The sequence below is a fragment of the Sipha flava genome, unplaced genomic scaffold (assembly GCF_003268045.1).
Source record: "Sipha flava isolate LNK unplaced genomic scaffold, YSA_version1 34_pilon_pilon, whole genome shotgun sequence".
Lineage (NCBI taxonomy): Eukaryota > Metazoa > Arthropoda > Insecta > Hemiptera > Aphididae > Sipha > Sipha flava.
The window spans coordinates 1,469,907-1,490,395 of NW_020273045.1; the positions used below are offsets into that span (position 1 = coordinate 1,469,907).

General features: G+C 32.5%; 1 protein-coding gene across 4 annotated transcripts in view; it reads left to right on the top strand.

The window, feature by feature from the left end:
* Positions 1 to 6: 6 nt before the first annotated feature.
* The window catches only part of LOC112687376 (cGMP-specific 3',5'-cyclic phosphodiesterase), a 105,892-nt gene continuing 85,409 nt past the window's right edge, over positions 7 to 20,489 (top strand). For 3 of the 4 annotated variants that reach the window (XM_025560039.1, XM_025560040.1, XM_025560042.1), the window contains exon 1: positions 7 to 162. The gene's annotated coding sequence lies outside the window, so the exon portion shown is untranslated. Of the gene's footprint in view, positions 163 to 311; positions 1,381 to 20,489 lie in introns of those variants that run through there. The other variant, XM_025560041.1, reaches the window with a different exon arrangement.

Genomic DNA, 20,489 nt, shown 5'->3' on the forward strand with positions numbered 1-20,489 from the left:
CGCGTCCGTCATGCGGCCGCCGTCCGACCACGTCCGCCGACCACGCACCGGTCGCGGCGACGCCGCCGGCGTCCATTGGTGCACCGACGACGACCGCGGCGGTTGCTGTCCACGTGCCGGCCGCCGATCGCTGTCGCATTAGAGACGGCCTGCGTGCTCCAAGTACGATAACACTGCTCTACATATATATATATATATATATATCTATTATACGTATAACCATTAACCCGTAACTATTGTCCTATCGACTCGTAGCGTTTCCCGGTGGCAATGTTTTTTTTTTTTTTTTTTTTCTACCGTACTCGATCGTGTCACGTTACGGCGATTTTACCGTCGAGATCGTAACGATGCGGTCCGCACGGGTCCGACGGTGTGCTAGCAGGTTAGTCGGGGCTCTCAGCCACTCGCTCGGCGCGTTGAAGGTATGCGCGTCGCTTCGTGCGTGCGCTTACGTAAAAAACAATAAACAATAAACGTACGAGGTACACAACATCACGCACGGGCGCCGTAAGTTTAATGTCACCCGACTTGCTTACGACGACGACGACGGATTCGTCGGCGCGCAACTCTCGTACCGCACGCGAACGCTGTACATCCCGGAACGTGTTTTTAAACATAACGACGTACGCGGGGCACGCTGACCAGTGATAATTGAACGCTGCCCCCGGCGGCGGTGGGCGATCGCGCCGCCGACCGAAATATTCTCGTTTTACGATCGGTAGTGACAGGAGTCGATCTTGCCGCCGTACGGCTCCTCCGCAGGACAGCACCGCGTCTACGAACCGCACGACGGCGGTGGACGATCTCGTTGGAGTGCCGCTTAGAATGTGTGTTCCGGTACGTTCGTATGCGTGAAACGTGCGTCCGACGTTGGCGTTATGCGTTCGCGCCCGCTTGCCGGGCGAATCGGGCAGTTATGCGGTATGCCGGTGTATTTTTGTCGGACGAGCCGTCGACACGTGCCATACGGACGTGCAATCGAACGCCGAAACGACCGCGCTCGGTTTCTCTTTCGCGTCCGCCGCAAAAACACGTCGACCGAAAGCCGTCGCTCGTAATCGCAACGCACCGTCATTATTCGAAATAAACCGTTAACAACAAACATATATACATTGCGCGAACACCGCGTTATCTCTGTTTCAACACCTGTGATAGGTCCCTCGGGTCAATCGCTCGGATTCTTAATACTTGTGAACACGCCGAGGTCCGCGCAACAATAATTGTTATCAAACGTAATTTTAATCAAAATAATCGCATTAACCATTGTCCATCAATGAAAACTATATCGCTAATATTTACTGCGTCGTTTTATGATCACGTTTTACAACCGACGTTGGATTTCAATACGAATATCAAACGAACATTTGTAGAGTGAGTATGGTTAGTATTGTTAATTGTTTCGAGAAGTGGACAATGAATAGGAACTGTACGATCACCTGCCGATAACGTTTTAACGAAGTGTGCTTTAAAGTGTTTTCCGCTCATCGCTGTCGGTTTTCTCCCCTGACGATATTTTTTTACTTTACCAATACAGCAGATAGTAATACATTTTCGAAGAGAGTTTAAATCGAGGAACTTTCGTTTAGCACTTGACAAATCGGCCATTCGTTTTTCATCGTCCAACTATTGCATTTTAAATATATTTTAGTGCCGGGCTTCAAAATAGTGTAATTCGTGTTATGATGAACCTCGTAGCTATGTTTAAAAATTAATTTTTTTTCCGATGTTCCGTCCAAGATTTGAGAATATGGTTTTATCAATGATATCGAAGTGTACATGATTTCGTTATGTTTTGTTGTTTTCTTTGCTTAATAGTATTTAATTAGTTCAACTTTTTTTTTTAGACAACAGTAATTAAGATTTTGTTCATAGGTTCATTGGTACGATACATAATTGGAATCAAATTATTTTGATTGCATTTCGTGCATGTTTCGTTTAAGAAAAAGCTTACTTAGAAAAGTTTACTTGAAAAACTTACTAAATACTTGTAATCTATAAAAAAAAATCTATTAGCTGCCAAATAATCATAATTTCAACATACTTAATTCGAAAGAATAAATATAGTTTTTTAGTTTATTTTAATATTATTGTTTTTGTCGGAAAGGCTAAGAACATTTTTTATTCATGACTTTATTTTATTAAACCAGCTTTTCCCAAACTGTGCTTCACGGAGCCCTTAGGGCTCTGCAATTGTTTCTAAAGGGCTTCGTTCGTTTTATCATAGAATATTTAAAAACACAACAATTATTGATCGTTATTTAAAACAGCATACGTATACAATATATCTATTCTTTCACAAGACTCCATCACTCAAAAATAATTCACCGATAGGAAAATGTAATATTTTAATTTTAGTTAATGGTCTGAAATCACTAAATTCTTTTTAAACTGATGATTAGTCGTCGTGTAACTAAAAAGAAAGATAATTTCATATTTTCATCTGCTGCTTGTTTTCAACAAAAATATGTTTACGGTAATTTTGTAAGTCATTTGGACATCTTTAGGATTCTATTAATCGATTCTACTTACGCACGTTACTCTATATTTTCCAATACAAAGTTAAGTGTACTTAATTTTAACTAGAGCCGTATGTTTCTATATCAATTAATACATTTGAGTCTATTGAATTGAAGAAATAAATTGAGTGATATAATTCAAATTTAAGAATAATGTAATGCAACCTGAGAGTCAGCATATTTATGTACATTTTCCTAGTTTGAAAGTTTAAAAAGTTTTCTATAATTGTATATTTTCTATATCTATAGTATGAATTTATAATTATAGTAATTAGTTGTATGAAAAGAGGGGCGTTTCGGTCTTAACAATACTAACTATAGATTAAAAGTTTTTTGTTCAAATTAATTTCAATAATTGTGTTTCAATTTGATTGTTTGTCTTTACAGTTAATGTTTCTTATACTTACAACATTAATATGTGATAAAACCGTACAAATAAAAGAAAATACAAAATATGAAGATACTAGGTATAGTTAGTGTACAATGAAATGATTATAGGCAATCAGATAAGTGGATGAAGAGTATAATAATAGTGTGCACCATTGAGAAGAAATGTTGAGTTGTAAATACATATTATAGTTGTTATGTCATAAAGGTTAATGCGGTGGTAGTCCTGTGTAAACTCGGAGATAAGAGAGGAACGAAATATTGCATCTGTGGTAAGGGAAAATAATCACAAATATATGTATTCGCTGTTATAAGTAGTTTGACTTGCATTAGTACATATTTGTCATAACATTTTTGAACGTCGCAATACACTAGGGTAATTTAATTTAAAACATGTATATTATTATTTGTCTATTTCGTTGCAACTCGGTCTTTACTTATAAAATATAAGCTTAAAATTTCAATAAAAATGCATTGTAAACTATTTTGGCCATATTTAATTTTATATTTTTTATACGATAAATCGAGATTTGTACCAAAGTTATTATTAATGTAACGACAAAAAAATAATTATTTGTATTACAACATGATTATTTATTTTCAGTTTGTTATATTATATTGAATTTAGGAAAGACATTTTGTGTCAGTAGCTATATTTTTAAAGAAAGGTCAACATATAAAAGAATAACACAAACCATTTTTTTTTTTTTTTAAGAATTCTTCTAATATATTATGTGTAGTCAGTATTTTTTAATACATCATGTTTCTCATCTGGTCTGTAATAAATAAATATCAAGTGCGCAATCAAACTTTCAGACATCTGGATCCCATGTTATTTCGAATAAGTGAATATTTCATTTATAACGAAAATAGACGATGAAATGACAATATCAAGTTTGTCTTAAGTTTGAATATATTACAGAGACACATACCATATACATACATTACAATAGTTATAACATATTTATTATTATTATATCACTATATAGTACAATGCCAATATTTAAAAAAATATATTATAAAAAATAACCCATAAAATAAATCGTTATTTTTTTGATTAAGTAAATATGTATAAAAACAAAGTTACAGAGAACAATAAATTTAGATTTTTAGTGCAGTTAGGATGTGTGGTATACAAATAACAATATTTTAATATTACTCTCTCTCACTAGCATCACAACTCTTCAAGAGTTTTTGCCACCACTAACACCTCCTTCTACTCCTCTCAATTTTATATCTTTACTTATCAATTTGGTATCCCTAGTTTATCTAAGTCTTGCTTTATTCTATCTATCCACCGCTCCTCTTGGTCTCTTCCTAGTGGGGTTCCACTCTGCCACCGCTTTAAGGTACTCTGAGTCTGATGTCGACATCACGTTCCCAAACCATTTGATTCTTTGTGTTTTCAAAAAGTTGGTTGTTCTTGAAATTCCTGCCAATTATCGAATCTCTTTGTTCTTTCTTTTTGCATCCTAGTTCATTTTCGTCTTCTGAACCATTGATGATTCTCAGTATTTTGTTTTAGAACGACATAAGTTTTTGTTCCATTCATCTCTGATTTCATTGATAAGACCAGTTATGGGTCTATTATCAGACAATGACCAGATTCCCAATGTAGTGATTCAAGGACATACATTTGAAAAAGTGCGTCAATTTATACACCCTGGGGCTTTTATCAGTGGTAATAATGACTGGTCCATCGAATTAAATAACAGTATCATCAAGGCAGAAAAGACATAATTTTTGTTAACCAAATATCTAAAATCTAAATGAACTAAAGTACATCTCTGCATGGCAATAATTAGTACAACATTAACATATGGATGTTAGGTATGGCCTCTAACAAGCGGAATTTTAATATTACTATATTACAATCAATATTTGATATCCGAATTATTTGTTCGACTATGCATATAAAAGTTAAGAGTATTTTAATATGTCAATAAGAAATATTGTCTGTAAAATAATGTAGTTCATGTAACCAATATTTATATTGAATCATTACAAATTTAATATTTCAAATTAAAATATAAAGTAAATATGCGAATGAAGGATGTACACAACTTATGAAAAACGAGTATAATATAATTTTCTTGTAACATTAAAAAATATATTTTCATTCAATATTTTTTTTTCGTGTATAACTTGAACGTGAAGAACATAAATATTTATTTCAAAACATAGGAAAATTATTAATTTGTTTTTTTTCTTTGAATTCAGGATACTTGGAGTATATTTATAGATATTAAATAATCATTAAGTTAATTATTAATTGAAGATTAATTTGAAATTTTAAGTTTTTAATTATAATTATTTTACTGAACGTACAAACTTAAAAAAGAAATGTTACCGTGCTAGGAGAAAATTATAACTTTTTTCTTATCATTACCGACTGGCGTTTTAACTAGTAATAACTAGTAATAAGTGTGTGGACTTACTTTTTAACGATAATCTAGTTAGTGGTCACAGTATTTTTCAATGAGATGGTTTCCCATGATATTCACAGTTTGATGGGCGAAAATGATAAAAAAGAATACTTTCTTTTATATTTTTCATGAACTTTAGTTTTCTTTTGGTTTTGATTGTTGTTGGCAATTTTATATTAAACATCAATAGTTGCACATTTGATATTAAAGTTGAAAAATTACGATAAGAATATGATATTATAATCAATGATACGACGAGTTTTTTTATATTGTCGGTTTAAGGCAAAACCGTAAAAATATTTACTTCCATAGTCATCCGGGTGTACTTGAAGCAATTTAACTGCAAGATATCGGTGTTCAGTTGAAAGTATAAAAAGTTAAAAAGTACGGCGTAATGGGCCTTTGCATGATATTTCTGAATACTCTAAATCAGACGAATAAGGCTTGGAGGAATCGGAAACAACATACGTTTTTGGCGCACGGAGTCTGTTGTTGACACAAGTGCCAGAATGGTCGACAAAAAATAATGCTATCCAGAGGTGACTTATCCGAATCGGTTACGCGTTACCTACGGTACCTACGTACCTACGGGGTCAAAGTAGTTTTTTCTCGTCCCTAAGGATCCTTGGACGAAATGCCGACATACCATGGAGAGCCCACTCATCTCAAGCATGATTTTACGCTCACAAATACATAGAAATGATGGTGTTGCCGACGTATGGACGATTTTTTCGTTGAGCGCGGTTGACGTGTGACGGGTACGGTTGTACGTCTCTCGCCGTATGGTCAGGTCACCTTCGCAGGACATAACCCGTGGAAATACATACGGATCACATTTGTTCGAGAGCGTTCAAGTATTACATAAACACATTTTTTAGCATTTTTGGCCCCTCCTCTCCATGTATATCAGCGTACATCAGACAGTTATTATCTCCCCCTCGTATATTACGTCAACGTTTTTTCATAGACCCCTAAATTCTTTTAGTCTTATTTATAAAATCAATGTTTTCCATTATCAAAATACATTATTGGATTTCTTGATAAGTATTTATATTTTATTTCCATACTACAACGTACGTAGACGTCTTCTAAACACGCTATTGCAGTGGAACCGTAATGGTGGCTAGGTAAAAAGACCTTGCCTGATTCGGCGATATTCTACGGACCTTGTGTAACTCTTATATCGCATAGTAGATGGCACGTTCTCGATGCTATCGGTAATTCATCGACTTATGATTTTTTTGTGGCGTTAATTTTAATTTCGATATATATATATACGATGTCGACATCAGATTTAAGATTTCACCCCCTCCTCACATGAAAGGTATTGTCATATTTCTCGAACACCTCTCCCTTGGTTTATTGACGTAATACTTGAATGATTCCTTTGTTTTGATGCTACTTATACGGGACGTGCACTCATTACTTGCGAACGCATATTAGTTGTCAACGCGTTGCGCGCATGTTAATAACAGCCTAATAGTTTGAGTTTATTCTACCCACCAAACCGTTCCAATCAAAAATATCGTAAAAATTCGCTCCACGCGTGTGCACGTGTGTACGCGTACACCCAACGGTAGTCAATTTGCTGATGAGTTTGCTCACTCGTGGTAATAATAACACATGATGATCATGGTACGTGATCGGGAAACTAAAAAATCAATTGATCGAAGATAACACGATTGAATGGTTGATTGATAATAAATAATACCGGTTTGTTCTTATGAATCCTTGCGTATATTTCAGTATAAATATAATTTTCTACTATTTTGAGTTTTGGCAATAATTACATGTTTTTGATGAGTATATAATTTAATGTTTATTTTTATTTTATATTATTTTATTATACGTTTGATGCGAATTGGAAAAAGTTTAGTAATTCTCAATGTAGAAAAAAATTAAATAAAAAACCTAAAGAGTTAAATAATGATCCAATTCAATTATCCAAATACAATAATTAGATTAAATTTTTAAACCGAAAAAAGAAAATGACCTATTACAAGATTTCATTTCTATCTATGAATAATAAAAATTAAAATAACTTATATGAATATTATCAATAATTATAATTAAGTTTTTCTTGTATTCATTTTTAGTTCATAAAAATAAAATAATATATTACATTTGAATCAAAAGGTTTTTATAAAACTTGACCTATATGAATAAATAATTGCGTGATTGCATAATTTTGGGAAAATATCATTATGTAAAAAAATATTGTTGTACAGAAGTGAATTTTTTAGAATAATAGCCCCAAAATTTTATTTGGCATAGGGGTACCAGATTTTTAAATCCACCCCGGGTTGTTTGCATAAAAAAATAATATAATACATAGATATATACGAGTATGTATATATTATATAAAGCAAGATGAGACATGGCAATAAACACCCGACCGAGTATGGTCTCTGAAAATGTGTATATGGTACACCGGTCAATAGGTATCCCGTGAACAGTCTAATTTGTTGTATTCTTGTTAAAATATGGATGAAAATATTATGAATTTTTTCAACTCGGACCACATATCGTGAAAACCCATTAAACCCGTCCATTCGCCTGTTGGATCAATTCTCGTGTAGGGCAAATCAAAATTATATGTATTTTCAATATTTCTCTATTTACTCGTGAAAACCCGTGATTACTCCATTATATAATTAATACTATGTACAATAAAAAGTAATATATATGCAGATATTAGACGCTCATCGCACGTCTGTTTCGGCCATAGAATGTCTTTATAGCGATACAATTTGTCCAATTCGAATAGATTAATACAACTCGAAACCCAATTAAAAATAAAAATTTCCTATGCAAAAATTAATATCCGGTGGTATTCTGTCAAATCGTTAATCCATAGAGGGATGCTTCGTTTCATAATAGTTAGTCGTTATAGTATAATAATATAGGTACACTTAAGTTTCGTAGTAGTATAATAACTTTGTGATTACGGAATGTGGTTAATTAATGAACGATTAGTGTAAACTAAAATTAATTTATAATTTTTATATACATAAATACATGGGTTTATTTTATCGATGATTAATGTTCTTAAACTTTCATACACGTGCGCGTCCACTAAATTTTATTTTCGAATCGTGTGTTTCAAATTGCTATTGTTTTGCGAACAAGATCGAAAATAAATATTGCATGTACGAATGCGTGTACGCTCAATAAGAAAACGCGCACTTTTCACGACATATCCGTACTCAGATAATAAACTACCCCAAGCATAGACACAGCGTGTAATTGGGACATGCACCACTTTGGTAAATGAGTCCTGGCCAAAGTTTATATATTATATTATTTATGATGTATGAGAATTTCGCAGAATGGCTAAGATTACCCGGGTCTCAAATGGCTGTTGGCAGTTTTAAGGTTTTGGTCGTTTTTAAATTTAATAATACCTACTATATCAGAGATAAATTGTTGGCCTTGGTAGAAAAAAAAAGAAGCATGATTTTTTGCGCAACAGTCGTTTGTTATGATTTCTTAGTATTCTTATGATGATGATCATATTTAGGTTTATTATTTTCTTTGAACAGGTGATAAAATATTTATGCTGCGCATGAAGCATATTTGAAATATACACATGTACCTACTGTATAATAAGTACATTTATATTTTTATACTTTCTATCTGTTATGGTATCGAGTGATTGATAATAAAAGCAGATAAAAGTATGTTTTATTTTTATTCGAACATAAATATTATACAGGAACTCACTAATTTCACTATTCACTAAAGTTATATAGACTTTGTTTAGGCAACATTTTCAATATCTCCCTTGAATTTTACTACAATCGAACTTTTTATAATATATAAAATTTTGAAATCAACTCTTAAAAAGTTCTGGCATAAAAGCAAGTAAAAAATATTTCGCAACACTAATACTTTATTCGATTTATTTATTTATAAATATAAAATAGAAGAACGAAGGAACACAAAAGATCTGACAAAAATAAAAATAAATAATTTAAATAGTACTTATAATTAAGTTTAACATTTATTTCACTCCATTTTGTTCTATACTATCTATACATTTTTAAATTATTTGTTATAAGCTAGGTATATTCAATATACTATAAAGTTAATTTAAATAATTAAATGGAAATTTATTTCTAAATAAAGTTTGGTATTAGTCATCATTAGGGATCAAGGGCTTCGAGGAAAAACAATAATAGCAAGTATTCCTAAAATGTTGAGTATTGCAGTTTTAAAGTTACAGAACTTAAAAAAACTTAGAGATGAAGTGCGAATTAATTCAAAAAAATTTACTGTGGTAATACAACTAATTGTTGATAAAATGAATAAATAATAAACTAAATTTACTATTTAAAAGAAATGAAAAGATGATAAAATTATCAGACTTTTTTTGACTATTATCATTTTTCCTCGTACATAATAAGGTACTAAAAGTTTATGAGCTATGTATATTAAATTTTACATAAATGTTAATAAATAATGAAATAATTTAAAAATGCTAATACTTATAACAAAAATATTTCCTTTTTATGTTTTTCAGATAAGTTAAAGTTTTAAACAACTAATAATAATAAAATAATTATTTATATTATCTTCAATAGTTAATTTGTATTTACGATTTTCTTTAGAAACTGAAATTACTGTAATACTATAAATGCTTTATTTATTTTAATAATTATCTTTATTCGATATAAAATAACACTGTAATTCAATATTGGATACTATTGTTTAATATTTGTAAGATATATGAGTAATGTTTTTATTTGTACACATAAAAGCGATGGTAAATATACTTTTTATTTATTATTAATTATTGATGATTAATTGTTATAATATTTTTGAATAAAACAACTTTACGAAATAAAATTTGATTTAATGTAAAATCTTATTAATACATAAGTTATTACTCAAATTGTACCCACAATTAATATTATGTGATTTATTTTTAAATTAGTAATTATGGTACAAAGAATGTCAAATAAAAATACATTAATTACAGCTTTAAAGATATTGAAAACAATTTGAAAATGTCAAATAAAAAACAAGATTTTTACGTTTTCCTTGAAAGCTTTAAAAGATTTTGGCATGATTGAAGTAAAATGTATGTGCTCGTACAATTTAAAATTAATGTTAAGTGTGCCGTCAAATTTAATATTTAAAAGTGTTAATGTACATGTTTACTAATGAAAAAAAGAAATATAAAAATCTATAGACTATTTGCATCGTTAAGAATATTAAAAATTACAAAATTTGGTTTTAATTAGTTTTAATAAGACTATTATTATTATTATTATTGAACATTAAAAATGAATAACTGAAGGTAGATTATATTCTTTGTTTGAGCAAATGTAACACATTTCGTAAATCGAATTTATATCGACAGACTGCGTATTTTAATTTCATGAGTAATTTGATTTAAGTGAAATTACTAAAACCACGGTGTTGAAAACTTATCAAACTAAGAGCGTATGAAACCGATTGTGAAATATTTATCTCCTCTGGTGTGACGGAAACTTTTAAGACCGACCGTTGGAGGGGATAACGATCACCTCGAGGCAAGTCCCGATTGCTTTCACGAGTGAACGATGCGCCGCGATATAAATGCAACACATATTTTATTAACCATAAAAATAATCATGGCAGGGCCGTAATCACTGGTTAAATTTTGTGTAAAAAGTGAGCTTTTACGTCGTTAATTTGACGGTTTCGGAACGGAAACGTGTGAAAACGCCCGTGTACGCGCACGGGTTCCGCGGTAATTTTATCGTGACCTTTAGCTGTTTCGTTGTCGGAAAACGAGAAATATCCCGTCTACTGCTATGGACGTGCGTGGACGTACCACGGCGAGAATTTATACTACCGATGACCTGATGTCCATACTGTTTAAGATCGCTCGTCGCGCGTCCTTCAGGATTCACGGCGGCTAGAAATTGTACGGGAATTACGACCAGGAATATTTGGTCGCCTATTTAAACGGGATCAGGTTTGTCACGTGCCCGTAGAATAACGGTCACGTTAAGCCAGGCGATCGTTATTACAATACTGATGGAGTGATATTGGTGCAATTAACCGAAAAGACAACTCGGCTCCGATCGGACGAACGAATAACGTCACGTCGCATTCGCACGAAATGGGCTGTACGAATAACTAAAGTTTAAATCGCGTTCTTTTGTGAACTACCGGTGCGTGAACATAAACATGGTATAATTTCGGGGATCAACATTTTTTAACGACCGTCGAAACAATGAAGGACGAAAACTTGATAATACTATTTATGCGAATATCATTGAAAATGTGTTTGACACACATAGTTCTATCGCGTACTACACGCATATAATAGCACGGTGGTGACCGTAATTCATAAATGAATTTCCCATAGTTTTTCCGTACGGAGTACAACAATCGATCATTATAACTCATTTTAGACGTTTAATTTTCAGCTGCCAATAATAAATCGTGTAAAAAATGAATATACATTTTCTAGCGGTTGCTTGCTTACGTGTTATTACATATTTTGCGCACTAAGTTAAAAAAAAAAAAACACCATAACTGTATGTGGCCACGGTACATGATGTATCTACACGAGCGATGTTGTCCGCGATTAATTGTTTTGCTATGTACAGTATATGATCTGTGAGTAAAACAACAACTTGCAATACAATACAATTTTTTTGATCACCTGTTAAAATCGCAACATATCATACGATTTATTTAAATTGTATTTTTTTTCAAAAAATCTATACGCATAAACAGTTAATTTGGCCTTACTTGAATTTGAAACATGATTATATTCATCTATATAGTATCGGATTATCGCATAAATATTTTGTAAGTTTCATGTACATTTACGTTATTTTTTTTCCAAAAACTTCACATTTACGTGTTATGAAATCGGTTTACAAATAGGAGTTGAAACACTTTGAATGAAAAATGAACGCGTTTTAGCAAAGTGGATTCTTTATTCGAGTATTTCCTAGAATATACCGCACACCGCCAAGTAGAAAATTATTTTTATAGTAGTTTTTTCAAAGATTTTTTTTTCTTTTTTTAAACATAAAAGAATATTTTGGTGTAAAATGAATGTCTTTATACAGAAGGTATGACGTATAGTTATTAAATATTAAAAGCTACTGTGCTCGTGTTTGATGAGCCGCAAATTACACTAGCTGTCAACAGTTTTGAAAAGTTGCGTTCGTCAAAAAAAGGGTCAAGTGAGTAACGTTTTTTTTTTTTTTACTCCTCAATCTTCTTGTCTTGCAATGTATGAAAAAACGCGAATGGGAAAGATTTATAATATTTTTAAATTTATGGTAGAGTTCTGTACGGTCCATTTTTTTTAAAGACTGGACCGGACTGATACATTTTAACTAATACCAAGACCAGATCGAACCGATGAAATAAAAAATAAAACCAGACCGAACCGGATCGTATCATTTAGAATGTATTAGAGAAGACCAAGACCGGACTGATAGATAAAAATATAACCGAATGACGTAAAATTTTCAAAATAAAATATAATATATAAAATTGTCCACAGAGAAATATTTTATACATATGGAAATAATACAGATGTCAAATAAAACAAATTACAATCATAAATCCGAATTCTATTTCAGTATCTATATTCTATAATAAATAAATATTATGTCACCAATAAAAAAATACAGAAACGCGGTGAGCTATTTTAGGGTCCCGAAATATTATAATCTGAGTTAAAATAACATATTATTATATTGGGTATTATTTTATTATATGATGTACAGGTATATAAATAAAATCATACTAAATCGTTGTTCAATGACCATTATTGTCTTACTGAACTGAAGGTGGAAGGACCAGACAGGATTGAATTTTTTTTTTTTTTTTTGTAGACAAAAGGACCGGACCGGACCGAACCACATTAAATTGAAAAATGCAAAGACCGAAAAAGACCAGACCATGTTCCGGTCTGATTCGGTCCAGACCGGTCTAAACCATACGGTAACAGAGTTCTATCATATCACATCGTATTTTCTGTAAAATACGTAAAAAAAATATACATAACTTGACGTTACGTGAGTAAGGAGGAATAATTTTGAATGTTCGTTAGATTCGCCGGATAAAGTGTGTCCATTTTGTTTGGACGGGCTTCTGAGTCGTCGTTAGTATTCAGTACGTGTTTTTTAAAACTTCTCCGTATTGGTTCCAGTACACTTCCTCCGTATGTACGTGCTCCTCTGAGTTCTAAATAGTTTTCATGTACCAAATTAATGTTCGTTGTTGCAGTTGGAATTTCAACATACAGTAATAAAAATTAAATTCAAAGTTTTAAAAGTATAATATTATAGACATGTATACTTTAGTTTATTGCTCAAGTATTGAAGTGTTACCAAAGTAATTTTTTTACACAAACATTGTATTGTGATGTTTAACAAAATTTCAAGTGCATTTTCACTGTTATTATTTGGTAAAATAATACAAAAACAAATAAATACAGTTTTCAAAAATTATTAAAATTAATTTTTGTGTTCATTTAAATAAATAATTGTGAATTAAATTTTACTCTAATTTGATGATAATTTTATTTATTTTTTTTATTGCTAAACCAGAAAATGTTTTAAATTAAAAATACGATTACGAACGTTATATTTAATTTAGGAAAAAGGTTTTGAAATGGACAAAGACTCAAAAATTAATGATTTAGTATTCAAAAAGTAACATCATGACAAAAATACAAAGTTTACTTTATGTATAATTTATTTCATGGCTGCGAGGGTTTAACCATCATACCAACTGTATAGCATACTAAAAACAGCTTAATTTGTTAAAAATATTTCAACAACAAAATATTTTCAATTTTATAACTAACAAAATATTATTATTAACCTTCGTGTATAAAATTATTATCATAGACAAACGTAATATAGATACTTAATACTATTCGGTTTATTTCAATTTTAAATTATTGGTTTTAATTATATGTACAGGTGAATTGATTTAAATAGGAAGTCGTAAAATATTTAGTAGGTAAATCCTCCGTGTTAACTTTGTTTCCATACATAAGAACAGGAGTCAGTGTATACTAGTATTATGGAAATACATTTATTTATAACACTAAATTTTTTTAAATTAAATCAATTAGTTTATTAAGTATTTCAAGTAATATTATACATCTATCACATTATTTATTGTAGATAATAAATACCTTAATTTAATTATCTTATTGCTTTGAAATTGTATCACAAAAGAGATAGTTCAAATCGAATTATTTAAAGCTAGTACTTTACACTATAGACTTATTTGACTTGTATAATTCGTTTAGATCTATGTTAGTCGAAGTTGCAATTTAATTCAATCAACGTAAAACAATAGTTGTATATTTTATCAAATTTTTAGTTTTCACTTCGACTATAATGCAACAGTTTATTTATATAATGAGAGTAAATTTTAGTTTTTTTGAACACCATTTATACGATTAAAAATATCATATTAATAACATATCATATATTAAATAATATAATGCTGAAAATATTTTATTAACGTTTTAATTAGTAATAATTTATAGCTAAGAGTTGACAATTTGTTTTATTATGCTTTGTTTGTTTCAGACTATAGTTATAAATAAGATACACATTTTTATTTCGTTTTGCTTTTATCAAATACATTAGAAAAATACACTTTTATAAACATAAAATATTATAATTTGCTATTAGTCTTAAATGAAACATACGTATGAAATGTTTTGACAGATTTTGAACAACATACAGAACTAAACAAAGTATATCAGATAAAATATAAATTTAAAAATATTACTCGAGCTATTTTATGAAAATCTTTATTAAATGCGAAATCATGCACTAAATTTATGTTTTAACAATATGTATCTGTCATAACGTTTTATTTTAATTTTTAAATCAATTATAATATATTCAGATTAAATTATAAAAATGTTTTCATTTTTCTCTTTCCTCGGAAACAGCTTAAAAGTTTACTAACCAAAAATTTAAATTTAAAATGTATAAATTAATTTGTATGTATTTTCTATTAAAACGAGACCAAAAAAAATATTTACAATATCATTTTTATTTATAATGTTGTTAGATTGTATTGGTAAACCTGTACGAAAATGTTCAGATCTGTATCAATCATTGTTTTATAAATGTATTTCCTAAAATTTAAATAAATAATAAATTAAAAAGAATAAATGCATAGTTATTTAAAATATTCAAATCGAATGTTTTTAACTTTTTATAGGTACCTTAATGATTTATCAGTTGATCAATCGTAAAAAAGATTTGAAATTTAACGATCTTCCGTTGGTTTTATCACGAATAAGAGTCACTATTTAGTTAGGATTTTAGATGCGTATAATAATACGTTTACTACCGGTGACGGTTCTCAACATTTGTGTGTAGACGACCCAATATATTTACTCGATTTTTCATGCAACTTTTATGGAAATAATGTTCAATCGCTATCCCCTCTGCCATCTTAATTTTTCAACTATCCTAATTAAAAGAAACAATTAACTTTTGAAGTTATACGCTACTTTATTATTTTTGTTAAATTACATTTTTTTTTAGAAATTTTCAATTAATTTTTTCACCTTGTGATAATACTATTGCACGTATATTTAAAAAATAAAAAATACTATTACGATTTCAAAGAGGAATAAAAATTGAAATTTAACGAATTTTCTCGGTCTTGATGTTGCTTTACCAACAAATAATTAGGTATTATTATTATTATTATTATTATTATTTTATGTAAATATTTTCTGTTGTTTTAAACGAAAATACTGTATCAACGTATTTCGATTCGTTTGGTGGCCCGTGGTTCGAGAAACGACGTTTCAACGCGGTACGCAGCACGCGGACTACATTGGAACGGTTTTGTCCGCGGTCCGCGGGGAGCGAACCATAATTATATTGCTGTTGAAACCTTTGTGCGTCGGAACGAAAAACGTAATCGCCCGGCGATCTCGTAGAACAAAACGCCTCCGCCGACCGCGGTTACAAATCCACGCGCTGTCGTACGCGTCGTCGCCCAACGGCGTAGAAAAGAGACGGCGGAAACGTTTCGTTCTCGTCGGCTGAAATGTCCATTGTTGCCGAGCAATGATTTACGATGATCGAACGTACACTTTGTTGCGCGCACGTCTGCCGAACGGGGCGACGTTGTGATCTTCATTCGACCGTTGCCCTCGGGCCTGTGAGTCTAATGGCCACCGAACGATTAATAAAGATCGTACACGTCGTTAACGCGCGCGTTTTGTGCGCGCGACACATGCGGTTTGCGCGAAAAATGAATTGCTCGCCGCGAGGTTCAATTTACTGCACGCGGCAGTGCTCTGCGCGGTCAGGTCCGGTACGGTGCTGACGTAGAGAAACTATTGAATCGTCGGTTTGGTCCGGTTCAATAATTTTTAGGAATAGTTCGGTCCTCAGATCAAATGCACTGTTTTCAGTCCGGTCCAAATCACGGAACATAAAATCTTAAATACACATATTGTTATGTAAACAAACAAAACGAAAAAAAAAAAAAAAACCTACAGATTTAGTTATACATCTATTTATAAAGTCGGGTAGTCCGGTCCAGTGTGATGCTGAACGCATCGTACGCTACGGTCTAGGATAATACAGACTGAACCTTACGGACCGGTGTCCATAAACGGTCCAAAATGTTTTAAGATCGGACCGACAGTCCGGTCCACGGTCCACTTTATTAAACGTTATTTGATCGCTGGTCCGGTCCGGTCTAAAAATAATATGAAGCTGTCGGTTCGGTTCAATCGTGGTCTTTGATCAACGTTCAAGCGCGGTCCGGTCCTCCAGTCTGGTCGTTGATATGAGTGCAGAGCACTAGTACACGGGTGTACGTGTCGAAACGTTGTGCCAACGAAGTCGGAAGTCCCTAAGCGTTTCACCGGTCGGAATATTGATTTTACGTTTTTAACGTATCAACACTCGGGCAAACGAAACGTTCGAGAAAGAAGACTGCGCGTTCGAAATACATTACGACTACGCGCTGGGATCGCAGGAACACACCGGTACAGAAATCGCGAAATCGGTACGCGGCCGATGAACAGAGTCGTCGCTCGAACATCCGGCCCGGCCTACAAACATTTGTTTCAAGTGGCGGTGCTTACAACGATAAATTTCAGTACCCGGTACGTGCGTGCGCGGACGTGCGATCGCGTAGTCCGCGCGGCAAAGCGTTTTTCCGACATCCGAGCGCCGCTCGGGATTTCCTCTTCAAAAACCGTATGATTTATTTGCAGCGCTGAAGAGCGTAATAATAATATTATGTAGAGATAATTCCGGTTGCGGACGAACGTTCGTCGGACACGTTATTCGCCGTATAAATCATTATTGTGTTACGGTCGGAAAATTGCCAAACGCGTCTTTCGCGATACGCTATGGACGCGCATTGACGCGCGCCGAACTGCTGCAAATTATCCCGGACGTCCCTGTCTCGTTCAATGTCGAGGGCGTTCGCGTTACGGCGACCCCGGTTATCGCGAGGTACCGGATATTCGCGCACGAAACGTTCAATCAAATATTAATTGATGGGTCCGAGAACTTTCCGTCCGCGCGACCGAACACCGTCTGCAATTATTGCACACCACGCCTTTGTTTTTGGTTTTTTTCTCCTTCACACAGCCCCCGTTCGATTTGTTACACGTCCGTTTTTTTCGTTTAATTTTTTTTTTTTTTTTATTACACCCGTCGATACAATGTGTCCGGAACGCTCTAGACGACGTGTTATACACCAGTGCGATCAATCGGTCGCGGGAATTTTCTTCGTTTCGTTTTTCGAGCGCGGTGCCCCGCAAAGACACCACTGTTAAAGATACGGACATGGCCGTTTTCGACCAAAAATCATTATTTTATTATTTTAAATATGTTATATAAATTTTTGTTTTTGTCGAAAAGTGAATCGACCTATTTTAAATTTGGTCGAAGAGTGAAACGGCCGAAAAGAAAAGGGTATGGTTTTGGTCGAAAACGGACTCGCCCAAAGATACGCACCCGTTTAATTTTGTCCCGTCGACTAGTACGGGCGAGTGTTATACCGAAAATTTAGATTTTAATAAATCTCCTCGAAACATTCTATATTATATGTAAATTTCCATTTCGTGTTGGACAAGTAGTTAAAAAAGTAATATATTACGTTTAAATGAAAAAATAACCGACAGATTTAATATAATGCCGGGAGATGACCAGTGCGGCGGCGGTTTCCCAGTATGTTTAAATCGATATTGTTGCGCTGACCATGGCACGGGCCAATGTAATTGAAAACTATTACTTATTAGATTAGTGGGAAACCTAATAATACATGAAAATAATACGATGTATCCGAGATCTTTATATAACTAAGGGACTTACAATTCGTAACAGGTTTAGAAAATAGAAACTATACCGTAAGGAAGTTATGACACTACGTTATTACCTTTAGTTTGGCACGTTTTAAAACAACAGTGCTGATTCGAATACCTTGGGTGTAAATTGGAAAATTATATGATCATTGATGATTAATACACATAATAGAAAATGAAATTATTTTTTTCTAAAATTTCAAAATATTAAATATCCTCAATTTATACATATCACACTAGTTTGTAATATATTATATTATATATAATTATAAATTAAAAATATACGAAAACTTATCAAAAAGTATTTTTCATCATAAATAATATTTGAAATTATATTTTTAATTTGAAAAATATTACAATAAGTATTTAAACTTACTTACGTTTAATCATCGAACGTGATAAAAATTACGATTTATGTGTTAAATTTACTGACTTTAAGAACTGTAGTGTCAGTTTTTTATAGCAAAATCGATGAAGCGGGTACTTCCGTAATTGTTATGATTCAAAAAATAACTCGGAAATTGGCGATAAAGCAAGTCCCTCGGGTAGCTTAGTGTCAATAGAAAAATTCCTGACCAACAAGGAGCTATAGTTCGCTTTATTGTCCGGATGTATATTTAGAGTTCTTTCCGCATATACAGCTAACAATCGTATAAATTACATTTTACTCAATAACTTCTGTAAAGCCTAATTTATTCTTGTAACGCGCTTTTTTTTTTTTTTTTTGTAGGCCAGGAAGTATAGAGACGTGATGCCTTAGAAATTTATGAATAATTTGTGTTGCAATATAGTATTAGTTATTACTTGCTGTTCCTTTGTGAGTGTTGCCTTTTTATCTGCCTGTTCACAATAAATATTAGGCGCCCAAATTCACTAGACGGGGACGGTTATAATATTTATTTATTTTTTATAATTTAGCTGCTTTTTGACTTATCGTACCATATCGCGTCATTAGTTTCATGAAATGTTTCGATAAATAAGTAATAAGTAATAATAGTTCATTTATCCGAGTGAATTGATATGCATTTATAAAACACTTACATTGGATCTCGCTCACGAAATACGTTTACTTACGTCACATCGTATACCAAACTCTAGATTGCTAATAGTCACGCAGAATATTTGAAGGTAGATTAATTGATGTGAATTGTAAATAGATTTGCGCCATGTTGTTATCACAAAACGGAATATATCAGAATATATTAGATTAAATTGTTAGCGACGTAGATAATAAAGCACGCTGATTTGCTGGCACAACTTTTAAACTATTCAAACCAAAACCTTTTCACCGAAAATAAATTTAAACAATAAACGCACGTGTGATGATCTTAACTTGCAAGTTGAGCTGACTAAATATCGACAACGAAACCGCAACCAAAGAAATAGTATCTGGATAGTGTTAATATTTATTATTGGGGTGAAACAATTACGGAACTAGCATGTAAGCGCGTAGATATAAATTTTCCGGGGTAATTTTATCGTACACATAATTTCAACTGTTTATTGTTAACGAACACATTTATGACATTTGTTTTCAATAACTATACGCCTACTGTTTCTGACACAGATTCACGGTCCAGTGGAATGTTTCGACGCATAAACAGCTCATCTTCCGTCGCGACATTGCAATAATGTGCTAAATCGTTCTCAGGTTGTCGATAATGATCAATAACAAAAACGGATTTAGTGGTAGAGTCGCGAGTAAAGTGCGATTCACTGCGGAAATCTATTTTTCCCAGTGCCCGTTCCAAATGCACGTGACCAGACGCCGACGATAGTGTAGTAAAGAATCGATCTCAAAACTTCCTCGGCCAACGTTGT